The sequence below is a fragment of the Scyliorhinus canicula genome, chromosome 10, assembly GCF_902713615.1.
Source record: "Scyliorhinus canicula chromosome 10, sScyCan1.1, whole genome shotgun sequence".
Taxonomy (NCBI): domain Eukaryota; kingdom Metazoa; phylum Chordata; class Chondrichthyes; order Carcharhiniformes; family Scyliorhinidae; genus Scyliorhinus; species Scyliorhinus canicula.
In genome coordinates, this window is record NC_052155.1 from 47,268,502 (window position 1) to 47,284,468 (window position 15,967).

General features: G+C 49.1%; 1 protein-coding gene across 2 annotated transcripts in view; it reads left to right on the plus strand.

Annotated features, from left to right (window-relative positions):
* The window catches only part of ptpn23a (protein tyrosine phosphatase, non-receptor type 23, a), a 117,426-nt gene that overhangs the window by 76,954 nt on the left and 24,505 nt on the right, over positions 1-15,967 (plus strand). The window lies entirely within an intron of this gene.

Below are 15,967 nucleotides of genomic sequence, written 5' to 3' on the forward strand. Positions count from 1 at the left end.
CGGTCATGCCTAGGCCTAACCACCTTCAGCTGCTTCTTCAATTACCTTCCTTTCGTCATGAGGTCTGAGTGGGGATGTTAACTGATGACTGCACAGTGTTCAGCACATTCACGATGACTCCGATATTAAAGCAGTCCATGCCCAAATGCAACAAGACCTGGACAATACCCAGGCCTGGACTGACATGGGGCAAGTGGCATTCGCACCACACAAGTGCCAGGCAATGACCATCTCCAATAAGAGAGAATCCAATCATTGCCCCTTGACATTCAACATCATTATCACCTCTGAACCCCTCTCCATCAACCTGCTGGGAGTTACCATTGTCCAGAAATTGATCGGGGCTAGTCATATAAATACTGTGGCTGTAAGAGTAGGTCAGAGGTTAGGAATCCTGCAGCATGTACCTCACCTCCTGACTTTCCAAAGCCTGCCCACCACCTACAAGTCAGAAGTATAATGGAATACCCTTCTCTTGCCTGGATGAGTGCAGCTCCAACAACTTCATTGCTAGAGGAATGGAGTTTAAGACTAGTGAGGTCATGCTGCAATTGTATAAGGTGTTAGTGAGGCCACACCTGGAGTATTGTATTCAGTTTTGCTCTCCTTACCTGAGAAAGGACGTACTGGCGCTGGAGGGTGTGCAGAGGATATTCACTAGGTTAATCCCATAGCTGAAGGGGTTGGATTACGAGGAGAGGTTGAGTAGACTGGGACTGTACTCGTTGGAATTTAGAAGGATGCGAGGGGATCTTATAGAAACTTAGAAAATTATGAAGGGAATAGATAGGATCGATGTGGGCAGCTTGTTTCCACTGGTGGGTGAAAGCAGAACTAAGGGGCATAGCCTCAAAATAAGGGGAAGTAGATTTAGGACTGAGTTTAAGAGGAACTTTTTCACCCAAAGGGTTGTGAATCTATGGAATTCCTTGCCCAGTGAAGCAGTTGAGGCTCCTTCATTAAATGTTTTTAAGATAAAGATAGTTTTTTGAAGAATAAAGGGATTAAGGGTTATGGTGTTCGGGCCGGAAAGTGGAGCTGAGTCCAAAAAAGATCAGCCATGATCTCATTGAATGGTGGAGCAGGCTCGAGGGGCCAGATGGCCTACTCCTGCTCCTAGTTCTTATGTAAATCAGGATGGTGAGTGGCTTAGAGGGTATCTTCCTAGCGGTAGTGTTTCCATATGTCTGCTGCCCTTGTCCTTCCAGATGGTACTGGTTGTGGGTTTGGAAGGTGCTGTTGAAGGAGGCTTGCCGGATTCCTACAGTGCATTTAATGGGTGGTACACACTGCTGCCACAATGCGTCATGGTGGGGAGATTGAATGTCTGTGGAAGGGGTAGGAATCAAGTGGGCATCTTTGTCCTTGATTGTGTCAAATTCCAACGAGTACAGTCACAGTCTACTCAACCTCTCATAATCCAACCCCTTCAGCTGTGGGATTAACCTAGTGAACTTCCTCTGCACACCCTCCAGCGCCAGTACGTCCTTTCTCAGGTAAGGAGAGCAAAACTGAATACAATACTCCAGGTGTGGCCTCACTAACACCTTATACAATTGCAGCATAACCTCACTAGTCTTAAACTCCATCCCTCTAGCAATGAAGGACAAAATTCCATTTGCCGCCTTAATCACCTGTTGCACCTGTAAACCAACTTTTTGTGATTCCTGCACAAGCACACCCAGGTCTCTGCACAGCGGCATGTTTTAATATTTTATCATTTAAATAATAATCCCGTTTGCTATTATTCCTACCAAAATGGATAACCTCACATTTGTCAACATTCTGCCAGACCCTAGCCCATTCACTTAACCTATCCAAATCCCTTCTGGTATCCTCTGCACTTTTTGCTTTGCCACTCATCGTAGTGTTGTCTGCAAACGTGAGACACATTGGGCGCGATTCTCCGCTCCCTACGCCGGGTGGGAGAAAAGCGGGAGGGCCGGGCGAATCACGACACGCCGCCCTGGCACCCCCCGCGGTTCTCCCACCTCCCCCCCCCCCCCCCCCCCCCAAAATGGCGTGTCGCGGAATCGCCGCTTGCCGCTTTTCACGGCGACTGCCGCATCTCCAGCCCGGATGGGCCGAGCGGCCTGACGAACCCTACCGGTTCACGCCGGTGCCAACCACACTTGGTCGCTGACGGCGTGAACATCGCGCGACAGATAAGTGTGGGGCCTGTGGGGGGCGGAGGGAGGATCGAGCACCACGGGCGTGCTCAGGAGGTGACTGGCCCGCGATCGATGCCCACCGATCGTCGGGCCGGCGTCTCTAAGAGACGCACTCTTTCCCCTCCGCCGCCCCGCAGGATTAAGCAGCCATGTCTTGCAGGGCAGCGGAGGGGAAGACGGCAACCACGCATGCGTGGGTTGGAGCCTGCCAACCTGCGCATGCGCGGCTGACGTCACTTAGGCGCTGCCATCACGTCATTCTCGGCGCGCCGCTTTGACGCAAGCGTCAAGGCCCGGCGGCTGAGTTTTTCGCAACACCACTCCTAGCCCTCTAGGGGGGGGGGGGGACGGCCTCCGACGCCGTCGTGAAACTCGGCCGAGTTCACAACGGCTTACCCAATGCCACGTGGCATCGGAGAATCGCGCCCATTGAACTTGGTCCCCAACTCCAAATCATCTATGTAAATTGTGAACAATTGTGAAATGAATTGTGGGCCCAACACTGAACCCTGAGAGACACCACTAGAAACTGATTGCCAACCAGAGAAACACCCATTAATCCCCATTCTTTGCTTTCTATTAATTAACCAATCCTCTATCCCCATGCTACTACTTTACCCATCATGCCATGCATCTTTATCCTATGCAGCAATCTTTTGTGTGGCACCTTGTCAAAAGCTTTCTGGAAATCCAGATATACATAAGAACTAGGAGCAGGAGTAGGCCATCTGTCCCCTCGGGCCTGCTCCACCATTCAATTAGATCATGGTTGATCTTTTGTGGACTCAGCTCCACATCCATTGGCTCCCTGTTATCTACTGCACTGGTAATGCCCTCAAAAAAATTCCACTAAATTAGTTAGGCACGACCTGCCCTTTATGAACCCATGCTGCGTCTGCCCAATGGGACAGTTTCTATCCAGATGCCTCGTTATTTCTTCCTTGATGATAGATTCCAGCATCTTCCCTACTACCGACGTTAAGCTAACTGGCCTATAATTTCCTGCTCTATGCCTACCTCCTTTTTTAAACAGTGATGTCACGTTTGCTAATTTCCAATTCGCCGGGACCACCCCAGAGTCTAGTGAATCTTGGTAAATTATCATGAGTGCATTTGCAATTTCCCTAGCCATCTCTTTTAGCACTCTGGGATGCATTCCATCAGGGCCAGGAGACTCGTCTACCTTTAGCCCCATCAGCTTGCCCATCACTACTTCCTTAGTGATAACAATCATCTCAAGGTCCTCAGCTGTCATAGCCTCATTTCCATCAGTCACTGGCATGTTATTTGTCTTCCACTGTGAAGACCGACCCCAAAATCCTGTTCAGTTCGTCAGCCATTTCCTCATCTCCCATTATTAAATCTCCCTCCTCATCCTCTAAAGGACCAATATTTACCGTAGCCACACTTTTTTTGTTTGATATATTTGTAGAATCTTTTACTGTCTGTTTTTATATTCTGAGCAAGTTTACTCTCATAATCTATCTTACTCTTCTTTACAGCTCTTTTAGCAGCTTTCTGTTGCCCCCTAAAGATTTCCCAGTCCTCTAGTCTCCCACTAATCTTTGTCACTTTGTATGCTTTTTCCTTCAATTTGATACTCTCTTATTTCCTCAGATATCCACGGTCGATTTGCCCTCTTTCTACCGTCCTTCCTTTTTGTTGGTATAAACCTTTGCTGAGCACTGTGAAAAATCGTTTGGAAGGTTCTCCACTGTTCCTCAACTGTTTCACCATAAAGTCTTTGCTCCCAGTCTACCTTAGCTAGCTCTGATTTTACCTTCTCACCCTCCATCTGTATTTTAAATTCCACCATATTGTGATCGCTCCTTCCGAGAGGATCCCTAACTATGAGATCATTAATCAACCCTGTCTCATTACACAGGACCAGATCTAGGACCGCTTGTTCCCTCGTAGATTCCATTACATCCTGTTCTAGGAAACTATCGCAGATACATTCTATAAACACCACCTCAAGGCTGCCTTGACCAACCTGGTTAAACCAATCGACATGTAGATTAAAATCCCCCATGATAACTGCTGCACCATTTCTACATGAGTCAGTTATTTCTTTGTTTATTGCCTGCCCCACCATAATGTTACTATTTGGTGGCCTATAGACTACTCCTATCAATGACTTTTTCGCCTTGCTATTCCTGATTTCCACCCAAATGGATACAACCTTATCTTCCATAGCACGGATGTCATCCCTTACTATTGCCCGGATGTCATCCTTAAATAACAGAGCTACACCACCTCCCTTACCATCCACTCTGTCCTGAATAGTTTGATACCGTCGGATATTTAACTCCCAGTCGTGACCACCCTTTAACCATGTTTCAGTAATGGCCACTAAATCATATTCATTCACGAGGGTTTGCGGCATCAACTCATTTACCTTATTCCGAATACTACGAGCATTCAGGTAAAGTAAACTTGTGTTTGCTTTTATACCTCTGTTTTGAATCTTAACACCTTGATCAGTAACCTCCTTTTTAAAAAATAAATTTAGGGTTCCCAATCATTTTTCCAATTAAGGGGCAGCACGGTGGCCTAGTGGTTAGCACAACCACCTCACGGCGCTGAGGTCCCAGGTTCGATCCCGGCTCTGGGTCACTGTCCGTGTGGAGTTTGCACATTCTCCCCGTGTCTGCGTGGGTTTCGCCCCCACAACCCAAAAATGTGCAGAGTAGGTGGATTGGCCATGCTAAATTGCCCCTTAATAGAAAAAATAATTGGGTAATCTAAATTTATAAAAAAAAAAGAAAAAATGTTTTTTTTTCCAATTAAGGGGCAATTTAGAATGGCCAATCCACCTAGCTTGCACGTTTTTGGGTTGTGGGGGCGAAACCCACGCAAACACGGGGAGAATGTGCAAACTCCACACAGACAGTGACCCAGAGCCGGGATCAAACCTGGGACCTCGGCGCCGTGAGGCCGCAGGGCTAACCCACTGCGCCACCGTGATGCCCGATCAGTAACCTCTCCTAAGTTATTTTTCGTCTCTCCACATTAACAAGATCCGTCTCCAGGCTATCAGGGAGGCAAAGGCCAGGATGTCGGCCTCCTTCGCTTCCTGCACTCCCTGATTTTCTGACACCCCAAATATCGCTATCTCTGGACTTGGCTTTACCCGAGCGTCCAAGACCTTGGACATAGCCTTTGCAAAGCCCTGCCAGAATTATTTAAGCGCCGGGCATACCCAGAACAGATGGACATGGCTTGCTGGGCTTCCTGAACCTCTCGCACATCTGTCCTCAACCCCAAAGAGCTTGCTCATTCTCGTCGTCGTCATGTGTGCCCGATGTACCACCTTAAACTGAATTAAGCTGAGCCTGGCACACGATGAGGAGGAATTCACCCTGCCTAGCGCATCAGCCCACAGACCCTCATCCAGCTGCTCCTCCTTTCAGTTCCTCCACTGGGGCGTCCTCCGCCTCCTGCAGTTCTTGGTAGATGTCCGACACTTCCCCATCCCTACCAGATGCCAGAGACCACCCTGTCCTGTATCCTGCGAGGGGGTAGCAACGGGAATGTCCCCATCTGCTTTTTGAGAAAGACTTGGATTTGGAGATATCCGAAAGCATTTCCAGGGGGCAGACTGTATTTCTCCTCTAGCGCCTTCAAGCTAGGGAAAGTCCCATCTATGAACACGTCTCCCATGCCCTGTACCAACTCGTGCCAGTGAGAACAGCAGCGGTGCCATTACCAGTGCCTCTACGCTGGTGCCTTTGCATGATGCCGCCCCCACGCCGACACCTCCATTACCCATTTCCTAATCATTGCTACATTTGCCGCCCAGTAGTAGCTACAGACGTTCGGTAGCGCCAACCCTCCCCCTCCCCGACTGCAGTCCAAAAACAGTCTTTTAACTCGCGGGGTCTTGTTTGCCCACGCAAATCCCGTGATAATCCTGTTCACCCGCTTAAAGAAGGATTTGGGGAGGTACTTAAAAACGAACAGGAATCTGGGAAGAACCGTCATCTTCACAGTCTTCACTCTTCCCGCCAGTAAAAGCGGGAGCATGTCCCACCTTTTAAAGTCTCCCTCCATCTGCTCTACAAGCCGAGGTAGATTGAGCCTGTGTAGGGCATCCCAATTCCTAGCCACCTGTATGCCCAGGTACCGAAAGCTCCTCTCCACCATCTTGAGCGGGAGTTCTCCCAGTCTCTTCTGACCCCTAGCGTGAATCACGAAAAGCTCACTTTTCCCCACGTTCAACTTGTACCCCGAGAAACTCCCGACGTCCATTAAGATCTGCATGACTTCCCCCATCCCCTCTAGCGGGTCCAAAATATACAGGAGCAGGTCGTCTGCATAGAGCGAAACCCAGTGCTCCTCTCTCTCTCTCTCTCTCTCTCTCTCTCTCTCGCTCTCGCTCTCTCGCTCTCGCTCTCGCTCTCGCTCTCGCTCTCGCTCTCTCGCTCTCGCTCTCGCTCGCTCTCTCTCGCTCTCGCTCTCGCTCTCGCTCTCGCTCTCGCTCTCGCTCTCCGCTCGCTCTCTCTCGCTCTCTCTCGCTCTCTCTCGCTCTCTCTCGCTCTCTCTCGCTCTCTCTCTCGTTCTCTCTCTCTTCCCCCCCCCCCCCCCTAACAACCAGCCCCTCCCAGTTCCTAGAAGTCCTCAGCGCTATGGCCAACGGCTCAATTGTAAGGGCAAATAGCAGCGGGGATAGGGGGCACCCCTGTCTCGTCCCCCGTGTAACCTAAAATACTCCAACCTCAGCCAGTTCGTAGACGCACTTTCTACGGGGGCCTGATACAGGGGCCTGATACGGGCCCACCCTATGAATCTGACTCGTACAGCTTACAATAAAACTCCTTGAAGACTTTGTTGATCTTCTCTGGGCCCAAGACCGTGTTACCTGCCTTATCCCTAACTCCCCCAATTTCCCTGGCCGCCTCTCTCCTGCGAAGTTGGTGCGCCAGCATCCTCCTAGCTTTTTCCCCATACTCGTAGACTGTCCCTTTCACCTTCCTCAGCTGCACCTCCGCCTTCCCTGTGGTCAACAGATCAAACTCCGCCTGCAGTCTCCACCGCTCCTTTAGCAGCTCCGAGACATCCTTGACCCTAGCACCAGGGAGGCAACATACCATCCTGGAGTCTCGTTTGGGGCCACAGAAACGCCTGTCTATTCCCTTTACAATTGAATCCCCTGTAACTATTGCACTGTCACACTTATCTCCCCCCCCCCCCTGCAGCAGAACCAACCGTGGTGCCACAAGTTTGGCTGTTGCTGTTTTCCCCTGAGGCCATTCCCCTCAACAGTATCCAAAGCGGTATATCTGTTCTGCAGGGGAATGGCCACAGGAGATTCCTGCACTACCTGCCTCGCTCTCTTGCTCCGTCTAGTGGTCACCCTTTCCGTTCCTGCCTGCGGAGCCTGAACCTACGATGTGACCACCTCTCTGTACGTGGTATCCACGATGCTCTCCGACTCGCGGATGCTCCACAGTGTCTCCAGCCGCCGCTCCGGCTCTGAAACTCGAGCTTCCAGGAGCTGTAACTGGAGACGCTTCCTGCACACATGCTGACCTTGGGGACTGGAACTGTCCCCAGCCTATCACATGGAGCAAGAGGAGCAGTCCGCGCCTTGGAGCAGTCGTGCCATGAATTTTTCCTTTAAATTAAACCTTTAAAATTAAACTTAAGATGTTTTTGTGTCAGATTAAATCCAATCCCCGTGTACTATTTAATTAGCTTTATCCCTGAGTATTTATCTTGTTTGATCTTACAACAAATTAAATAGTTATTTAATTGAAATTTAAAAAGTTTTTTTAAGTTGATTTAAATAATTTTTTAAATTTTCATTAAATAACTTTTTAAATTTCAATTAAATAACTACTTAAATCAACCCAAAATATTTATTTAAGTGAGATTTAAAATTTAAGAAATAGTAATTCAAATCAACTTAAAAATAGTAATTTGAATCAAATTAAAACTAGTAACTCCACAAATATTGAAATGTAGCCCGGTCTACCTTTCAGCCAATCAGGTCACAGTCTCTTGTGACGTCACTTTACCGGGTATTTTTTTCAATTTTCCAGCTGTCCTACCTGCAGCACAGTGTCCCGCAACGGCAACATATTACCGTTCCTTCACTGTCACTGGGTTAACTTTCTGAAACTTCCACTCGATCACTGTGGGTGTACCTACACCACATGGACTGCAGTGATTCAGGAAATAGCTCCTCACCACCTTCTCGAGGGCAATTAGGGGTGGGAAACACATGCTGGCTCAGCCAGTGACATCCACATCCCACAAATGAATAAAAATAAATATTCCTGAAAAATTCTTCATTGCTCTAACTGGTAGGTACAATGAGATTTTAATTGGCTGCGATTTATTGTTTCCTTAAATTTCACTTTTTTTCAAATTTACTGAATTGTATGGGCAGGTTTAGTTTAGATTGACCTTTTTTAAATTATCCAATTTTCTTAGTACCACTCAACAAGAGATCATGAATTTTCATAACCACCCGATGACCCAAAGTGCTTTACAGCCTATCATTGTACTGGAGGAAAAGCAGCAGCCATTTTATGTATGGCAAATTCTCATAAATAGCAATATGATAAATGTCCAGATAATCTGTTTCTATGATGTGATTCTTTTTACAATTAGGAGCAATTTAGCATGGCCAATCCACGTACCCTGCATATCTTTGGGTTGTGGAGGTGAGGTCCACGCAGACACGGGGAGAATGTGCAAACTCCACATAGATAGTGACCCGGGGCTGGGATCAAACAAGGGTTCTCGGTGTCGTGCGCCACTGTGCCACCCCTCTGATATGATTTTAATTGAGGATAAATATCGGCTAGGGAACAAACTCCTCAATGCAAGGAGTGTCAGGAATAAGGGAGATGAACTTATGCATGGATCAGTACTTGGAACTACGATGTTGTGGCTATTACGGAGACATGGAATTCACAGGGGCAGGAATGGTTGTTAGATGTTCCGGGGTTTAGATGTTTTCAGAAGAATAGGGAGGGTGGTAAAATAGGAGGGGGAGTGGCACTGTTAATTAGGGAGTGCACCACAGCTGCAGAAAAGGAGGTAGTTGAGGATGGTTTGTCTACTGAGTCAATTTGGATGCAAGTCAGAAACAAGAAAGGAGCAGTCACTTTATTGGGAGTTTTCTATAGACCCCCAATAGCAGCAGAGAGATAGAGGAACAGATTGGACGGCAGATCTTGGAAAAGTGCAGAAGTAACAGAGTTGTCATTGGTGACCGACTTCCCTAATATTGACTGGAAACTCCTTGGTGCAAATGGTTTGGATGGAGCAGTTTTTGTCAGGTTGTACAGGAAGGATTCCTGACTCAATATGTAGATAGGCCGACTAGGGGGGAGGCCATATTGGACTTAGTGCTCGGCAACGAACCAGGCCAGGTGTCAGATGTCTCAGTTGGAGAGCATTTCGGTGACATTGACCACAACTCCTTGACCTTTACCATAGTCATGGAGAGCGATAGGAACACACAGTATGGGAAGGTATTTAATTGGGGGAGGGGAAATTATACTGCTATTAGACAGGAGCTGAGGAGCATAAAATGGGAACAATTGTTCTTGGGGAAATGCACAACAGTAATGTGGGGATTGTTTAAGGAGCGCTTGCTGCGAGTGCTGAATAGTTTTCTCCCACTGAGACGAGGAAGGAATGGTAAGGTGAAGGAGCCTTGGATGACGAGAACTGGAGCTTCTAGTCAAGAGGAAGAAGGAAACTTGCATACGGTTGAAGAAGTAAGGATCTGACTCGGCTCTAGAGGATTACAAGGTAGCCAGGAAGGAACTCCAAAATGGACTGAGGAGAGCTAGAAGGCGGCATGAAAAAGCCCTGGCGGGAAGGATTAGGGAAAACCCCAAGGTGTTCTACACTTGTGAAAAGTAAGAGGATGATCAGAATGAGAGTTGGGCCGATCAGGGATAGTGGAGGGAACTTGTGCCTAGAGTCTGAGGAGATGGGGGAGGCCCTAAATGAATACTTTACTTCAGTATTCACTAGAGAGGGACCTTGTTGCCCATGAGAACAGTGTGAATCAGGTTAATAGACTCAAACAGGTTGATATTAAGAAGGAGGATGTGCCGGATATTTTGAAAAGCATCAGGATAGATAAGTCCCCTGGGCCTGACAGGATATACCCAAGGTTACTACGGGAGGCGAGGGAGAGATTGCTGCGCTGTTGGCGATGATCTTTGCGTCCTCACTCTCCATGGAGTAGTACCAGATGATTGGAGGGAGGTGAATGTTGTTCCCCTGTTCAAGTCTTGCGTCTGTGGTGAGCAAAATATTGGAAAGGATTCTGAAAGACAGGATTTATGATTATTTAGAAAAACACAGTTTGATTAAAGATAGTCAGCATGGCTTTGTGAGGGGCAGGTCATACCTCACAAGCTTCATTGAATTCTTTGAGGATGTGACGAGACACGTTGATGAAGGTTGGGCAATGGATGTGGTGTATATGGATTTCAGTAAGGCATTTGATAAGGTTCCCCATGCTAGGCTCATTCAGAAAGTTAGGGGGCATGGGATACAGGGAAATTTGGCTGTCTGGATACAGAATTGGCTGGCCGAAAGAAGACAGCGAGTGGTAGTGGATGGAAAGTATTCCACCTGGGTGCGGGTGACCAGTGGTGTCCTGCAAGGATCTGTTCTGGGACCTCTGCTCTTTGTGGTTTTTATAAATGACTTGGATGAGGAAGTGGAAGGGTGGGTTAGTAAGTTTGCTGATGACACAAAGGTTGGGGGAGTTGTAGATAGTGTTGAGGGTTGTTGCAGGTTACAACAGGACATTGACAGGATGCAGAGCTGGGCTGAGAAGTGGCAGATGGAGTTCAACCTAGATAAATGTAAAATGATTAATTTTGGAAAGTCGAAGTTGAATGCAGAATACAGGTTTAAAGGCAGGATTCTTGGAAGTGTGGAGGAACAGAGGGATCTTGGAGTCCACGTACATAGATCCCTCAAAGTTGCCACCCAGGTTGATAGAGTTGTTAGAAGGCGTATGGTGTGTTGGCTTTCATTAACAGGGGGATTGAGTTTAAGAGCCGCAAGGTTTTGCTGCAGCTTTATAAAACTCTAGTTAGACCACACTTGGAATATTGTGTCCAGTTCTGGTCGCCTCATCATAGGAAGGATGTGGATGCTTTGGAGAGGATGCAGAGGAGATTTACCAGGATGCTGCCTGGAATGGAGAGCATGTCTTATGAAGAAAGGTTGAGGGAGCTAGGGCTTTTCTAACTGGAGCGAAGAAGGCAGAGAGGTGACTTGATAGAGGTGCACAAAGTGATGAGAGGCATGGATAGAGTGGATAGCCAGGGTGGAAATGGCTGTCACGAGGGACATAATTTTAAGGTGATTGAAGGAAGATATCGGGGAGATGTCAGAGGTCGGTTCTTTACACAGAGAGTGGTGGGTGTGTGGAATGCACTGCCAGCAGAAGTGGTGGGTCAGAGTCATTTTTTTTTTTTTTTTTTTTTTTAAATTTTTTTATTGGAATTTTTTGCAGAAAATATAACAAAAAGTATAGCAAAAAGCAGTAATATGCAACTAACAGTCCCATAACACCCACAATTCCCCCCATACCGTAACATCACATGTATCACATTCCCCCACCCCCCCCCCCCAAACAAGAGAACTTAACCATAAATTAAAATTAGATAAATCAAATTTAAATAAAATAAGCTAACATAATCAACGCCCCCCCCCCCCCCCCACCCACCCACCCACCCACCCACCCCCCCCCCCCCCCCCCCGGGTTGCTGCTGCTACTGTCCCAGTACCCTATCGTTGAGCCAGAAAGTCGAGGAAAGGTTGCCACCGTTTAAAGAACCCTTGCACCGATCCTCTCAGGGCGAATTTAACCTTCTCAAGCTTAATAAAGCCCGCCATGTCATTGATCCAGGTCTCCACGCTTGGGGGCCTCGCGTCCTTCCACTGTAGCAAAATCCTTCGCCGGGCTACTAGGGACGCAAAGGCCAGCACACCGGCCTCTTTCCGCCTCCTGCACTCCCGGCTCTACCCCAACCCCAAAGATCGCGAGTCCCCATCCTGGCTTGACCCTGGATCCCACCACCCTTGACACCGTCCTCGCCACCCCCTTCCAGAACTCCTCCAATGCCGGGCATGCCCAGAACATATGGGCATGTTCGCTGGACTCCCCGAGCACCTGGCACACCTATCTTCACCCCCAAAGAACCTATTCATCCTCGTCCCAGTCATGTGGGCCCTATGCAGCACCTTGAATTGGATGAGGCTAAGCCGCGCACACGAGGAGGAAGAATTTACCCTCTCCAGGGCATCAGCCCATGTCCCGTCTTCGATCTGTTCCCCCAGTTCCCCCTCCCACTTCGTTTTCAGCTCCTCTACTGACGCCTCTTCCTTCTCCTGCATAAGCTTGTAGATATCGGATATCTTCCCCTCCCCGACCAGACCCCCGAGAGCACCCTGTCACTCACCCCCTTCGCGGGGAGCGCAGGGAATCCCTCCACCTGCCGTCTAGCAAATGCCTTTACCTGCAGATATCTAAACATGTTTCCCGGCGGGAGCCCAAATTTCTCTTCCAACTCCCCCAGGCTCGCAAACCTTCCGTCGATAAACAGGTCCTTCAGCTGTCTAATGCCCGCTCTATACCATCCCCGAAATCCCCCATCCATGTTCCCCGGGACGAACCTATGGTTCCCCCTTAACGGAGCCTCCATCGAGCCCCCCACTTCTCCCCTATGTCGCCTCCACTGCCCCCAAATCTTGAGGGTAGCCGCCACCACCGGACTCGTGGTATACCTCGTGGGAGGGAGCGGCCACGGCGCCGTTACCAGGGCCCCCAGGGTGGGTCAGAGTCATTGGGGACATTTAAGCGACTCTTAGACAGGCAATCTTTTAATTGGCATTTCCCATATTTATAAACAGTTGTGTATATATACACGTCACATTTTTTCTCGCCGCGCTAATTTCCTTTGTTATACATAGATGTTTAGTTTGTCCTTTGTTTAACTGACTATGTGCGTTTCGTTGCCCTCTGGATCAGTCTATGGTTGTCAGTAAGGATGTAGTGTTGGGCAAGCTAATGGGGCTAAAGGTAGACAAGTCTCCTAGCCCTAACCCTAACCCTGATGGAATGCATCCCAGGGGACTAAAAGAGTTGGTGGGGGAAATAGTAAATGCGCTCGTGGTAATTTACCAAAATTTGCTTGGCTCTGGGCGGTCCCGGCAAATTGGAAAACAGCAAATGTGACACCACTGTTTACAAAAGGAGGGAGACAAAAGGCAGGTAACTGTTGGCCCATTAGCATAACTTGTGTAGTGGGGAAAATGCTTGAATCTATCATCAAGGAAGAAATTGCGAGACATCTGGATAGAAATTGTCCCATTGGACAGACGCAGCATGGGTTCATGAAAGGCAGGCCATGTTTGATTAATGTACTGGAATTCTTTGAGGACATTATGAGCACGTGGATAATGGGGAACCGTGAATGTGGTGTATCTGAATTTCCAGAAGGCATTCAACAAGTTGCCGCACAAAATACTCCTACACTATCCCCTTGGCCCTCCACCAAGATGTCCATAATATCCCCTATGCTTTCCAGTGGGTCCGATATATACAGCAATAGTCGTCCGCATATAGCGGAACCCTATGCTTCCACCCCCACCACCCGGCACAATGCCTCTCCAACCCCTTGATGCTTACAGTGCCATTGCCAGTGGCTCCAACACCAAGGCGAAGAGCAACGGGAAGAGTGAGCATCCCTGCCTCATCCTACGATACAGCCTAAAATACCCCAAACCCACCCGATTCTTTGTTGCACCTGCCACCGGCACCTGGTACAACAATCAAATCCAATACACAAACCCTTGCCCAAACCCGAACCGCCACATACTTCCCACAAATACTCCATCTCTACCCGATCGAAGGCCTTCTCCGCATCCATTGTGACAACCACCTCCACATTCCGTCCCTCCGAGGGCATCATCATGATGTTGAACAGGTGCCTTATGTTAGCCGACATATATCACCCTCTTACAAATCCTGACTGGTCCTCTCATAACACCCCCGCACACAGTCCTCACTCCGCGAGATCAAAATCTTAGCCAACAACTTGGCATCTACATTTATTCAGTTGTGATTTTGGGCGGTAGAACCCACCCTGCTCCGGGTCCTTATCTTTCTTCAGGATCAGAGATATTGAGGCCTGCGATAACATAGGGGAGCTCCCCCTACTCCCTCGCCTCATTAAATGCCCTGGCCAGCATTGGCCCCAGATCTCCTGAAAACCTTATATAAAATTCTATTGGGAAGCCTTCCCGTGGCCTTCCCTGCCTGCATTGCCCTTGTGACCTCCGTCACCACCACCAGTCCAGTGTGTGTTTCCAGGCCCTACTCCACCCGGGGTAATCCAGTCCATCCAAAAAATACCGCCCCCGCCCCCCAAAAGGCTTGAGGGTTCCGATTCATAAAGCCTTCTGGAGAACTCCTCAAATACCCCATTCACCTCCACCGAGTCTAATACCACTCCACCCTTGTCATCCTTCACCCTACCAATCTCCCTCACCACCTTTTGCTTCCTGATCTGGTGGGCCGGCCTTCTCACCATACTCCTACACTGCCCCCTTGGCCCTCCCCAACTGCCCCACTGCCTGCCTTGTGGATACCTTCTGGAGCTTCTGCCTTTCCTCCAACAATCCTGCCTTCGAGTACCTCCTTTCCACCCCCAAGATCTTGTCCACCAACCTTGCAATCTCTGCTCTCTCCTCTCTCCTCCTTCTACCTGTGCGCCCGAATAAATTCCTCCCTCATCACTGCCTTGAATGCTTCCCACAGTGCAGTGGCCGAGACCTCACCTGCCGTTTAGTTCCATGTACCCCCAGATGGTGGCCCTCAACCGCTCATAAACCTCCTCCTCCACTAGTAATCCTACATCCAGCCTCCACTGTCAACGCTAGATCCCACCCCAATCCACTCGCAAGTTCACCCAATGCACCACGTGGTCTGAGACCACGATTGCTGAGTATCCTGCGTTCACATCCCCCCCCCCCCTCGTAATCCTGTGCAAATGGGAGACACCCCCCCCCCCCTCCCCCGTAACCCTGTGCAAATGGGAGAAGTATGAAAACTCCCTCAGCTTTCCCAAACCTCTCCATGGGTCCACTCCTCCCATGCGCCCCATAAACCCCTTCAGCTCGTTCGCCACCACCGATACTCTCCCCGACCTCGGGCTCAACCGGTCCAACTTTGGATCAATGACCGTGTTAAAGTCCCCAACCATAATCAGCCGGTGTGAGTCCAAGTCCGGAATCTTCCCCGAAATTCGCCTCATGAACTCCGCATCATCCCAGTTTGGGGCACAAACATTTACCAGGACCACTGGCATTCCCTCCAACTTACCATCGCGAACCCCCTGGTATTCACTACTATATTCCCACCTCAGATGGCACACACTTATTGACCAGCACTGCCACCCCACACGTCTTCATATTTAACCACGAATGGAAACTGTGCCCTAACCACCCTTTTGTTAGCCTTGTCTGGTCCCCAATCTTCAAATGTGTTTCTTGTAAAGAGGCCACATCTGCTTTCAGTTCCCTCAGGTGCACGAAAACACACGACCGTTTGACTTGCCCATTCAGGCCCCTCACGTTCCACATGACCAATCTGGTCAGAGGGAACCCCCCCCCCCAACCAACTGTGCCATACGACCCTCAAGGCCCACCACCGATTGTCCACTGTCACCACTCCCATATAATGCCACAGCAACAACACCCGTATCCCCCTCTACTTCACTACCAACCGCTCACCCCGCACTGCG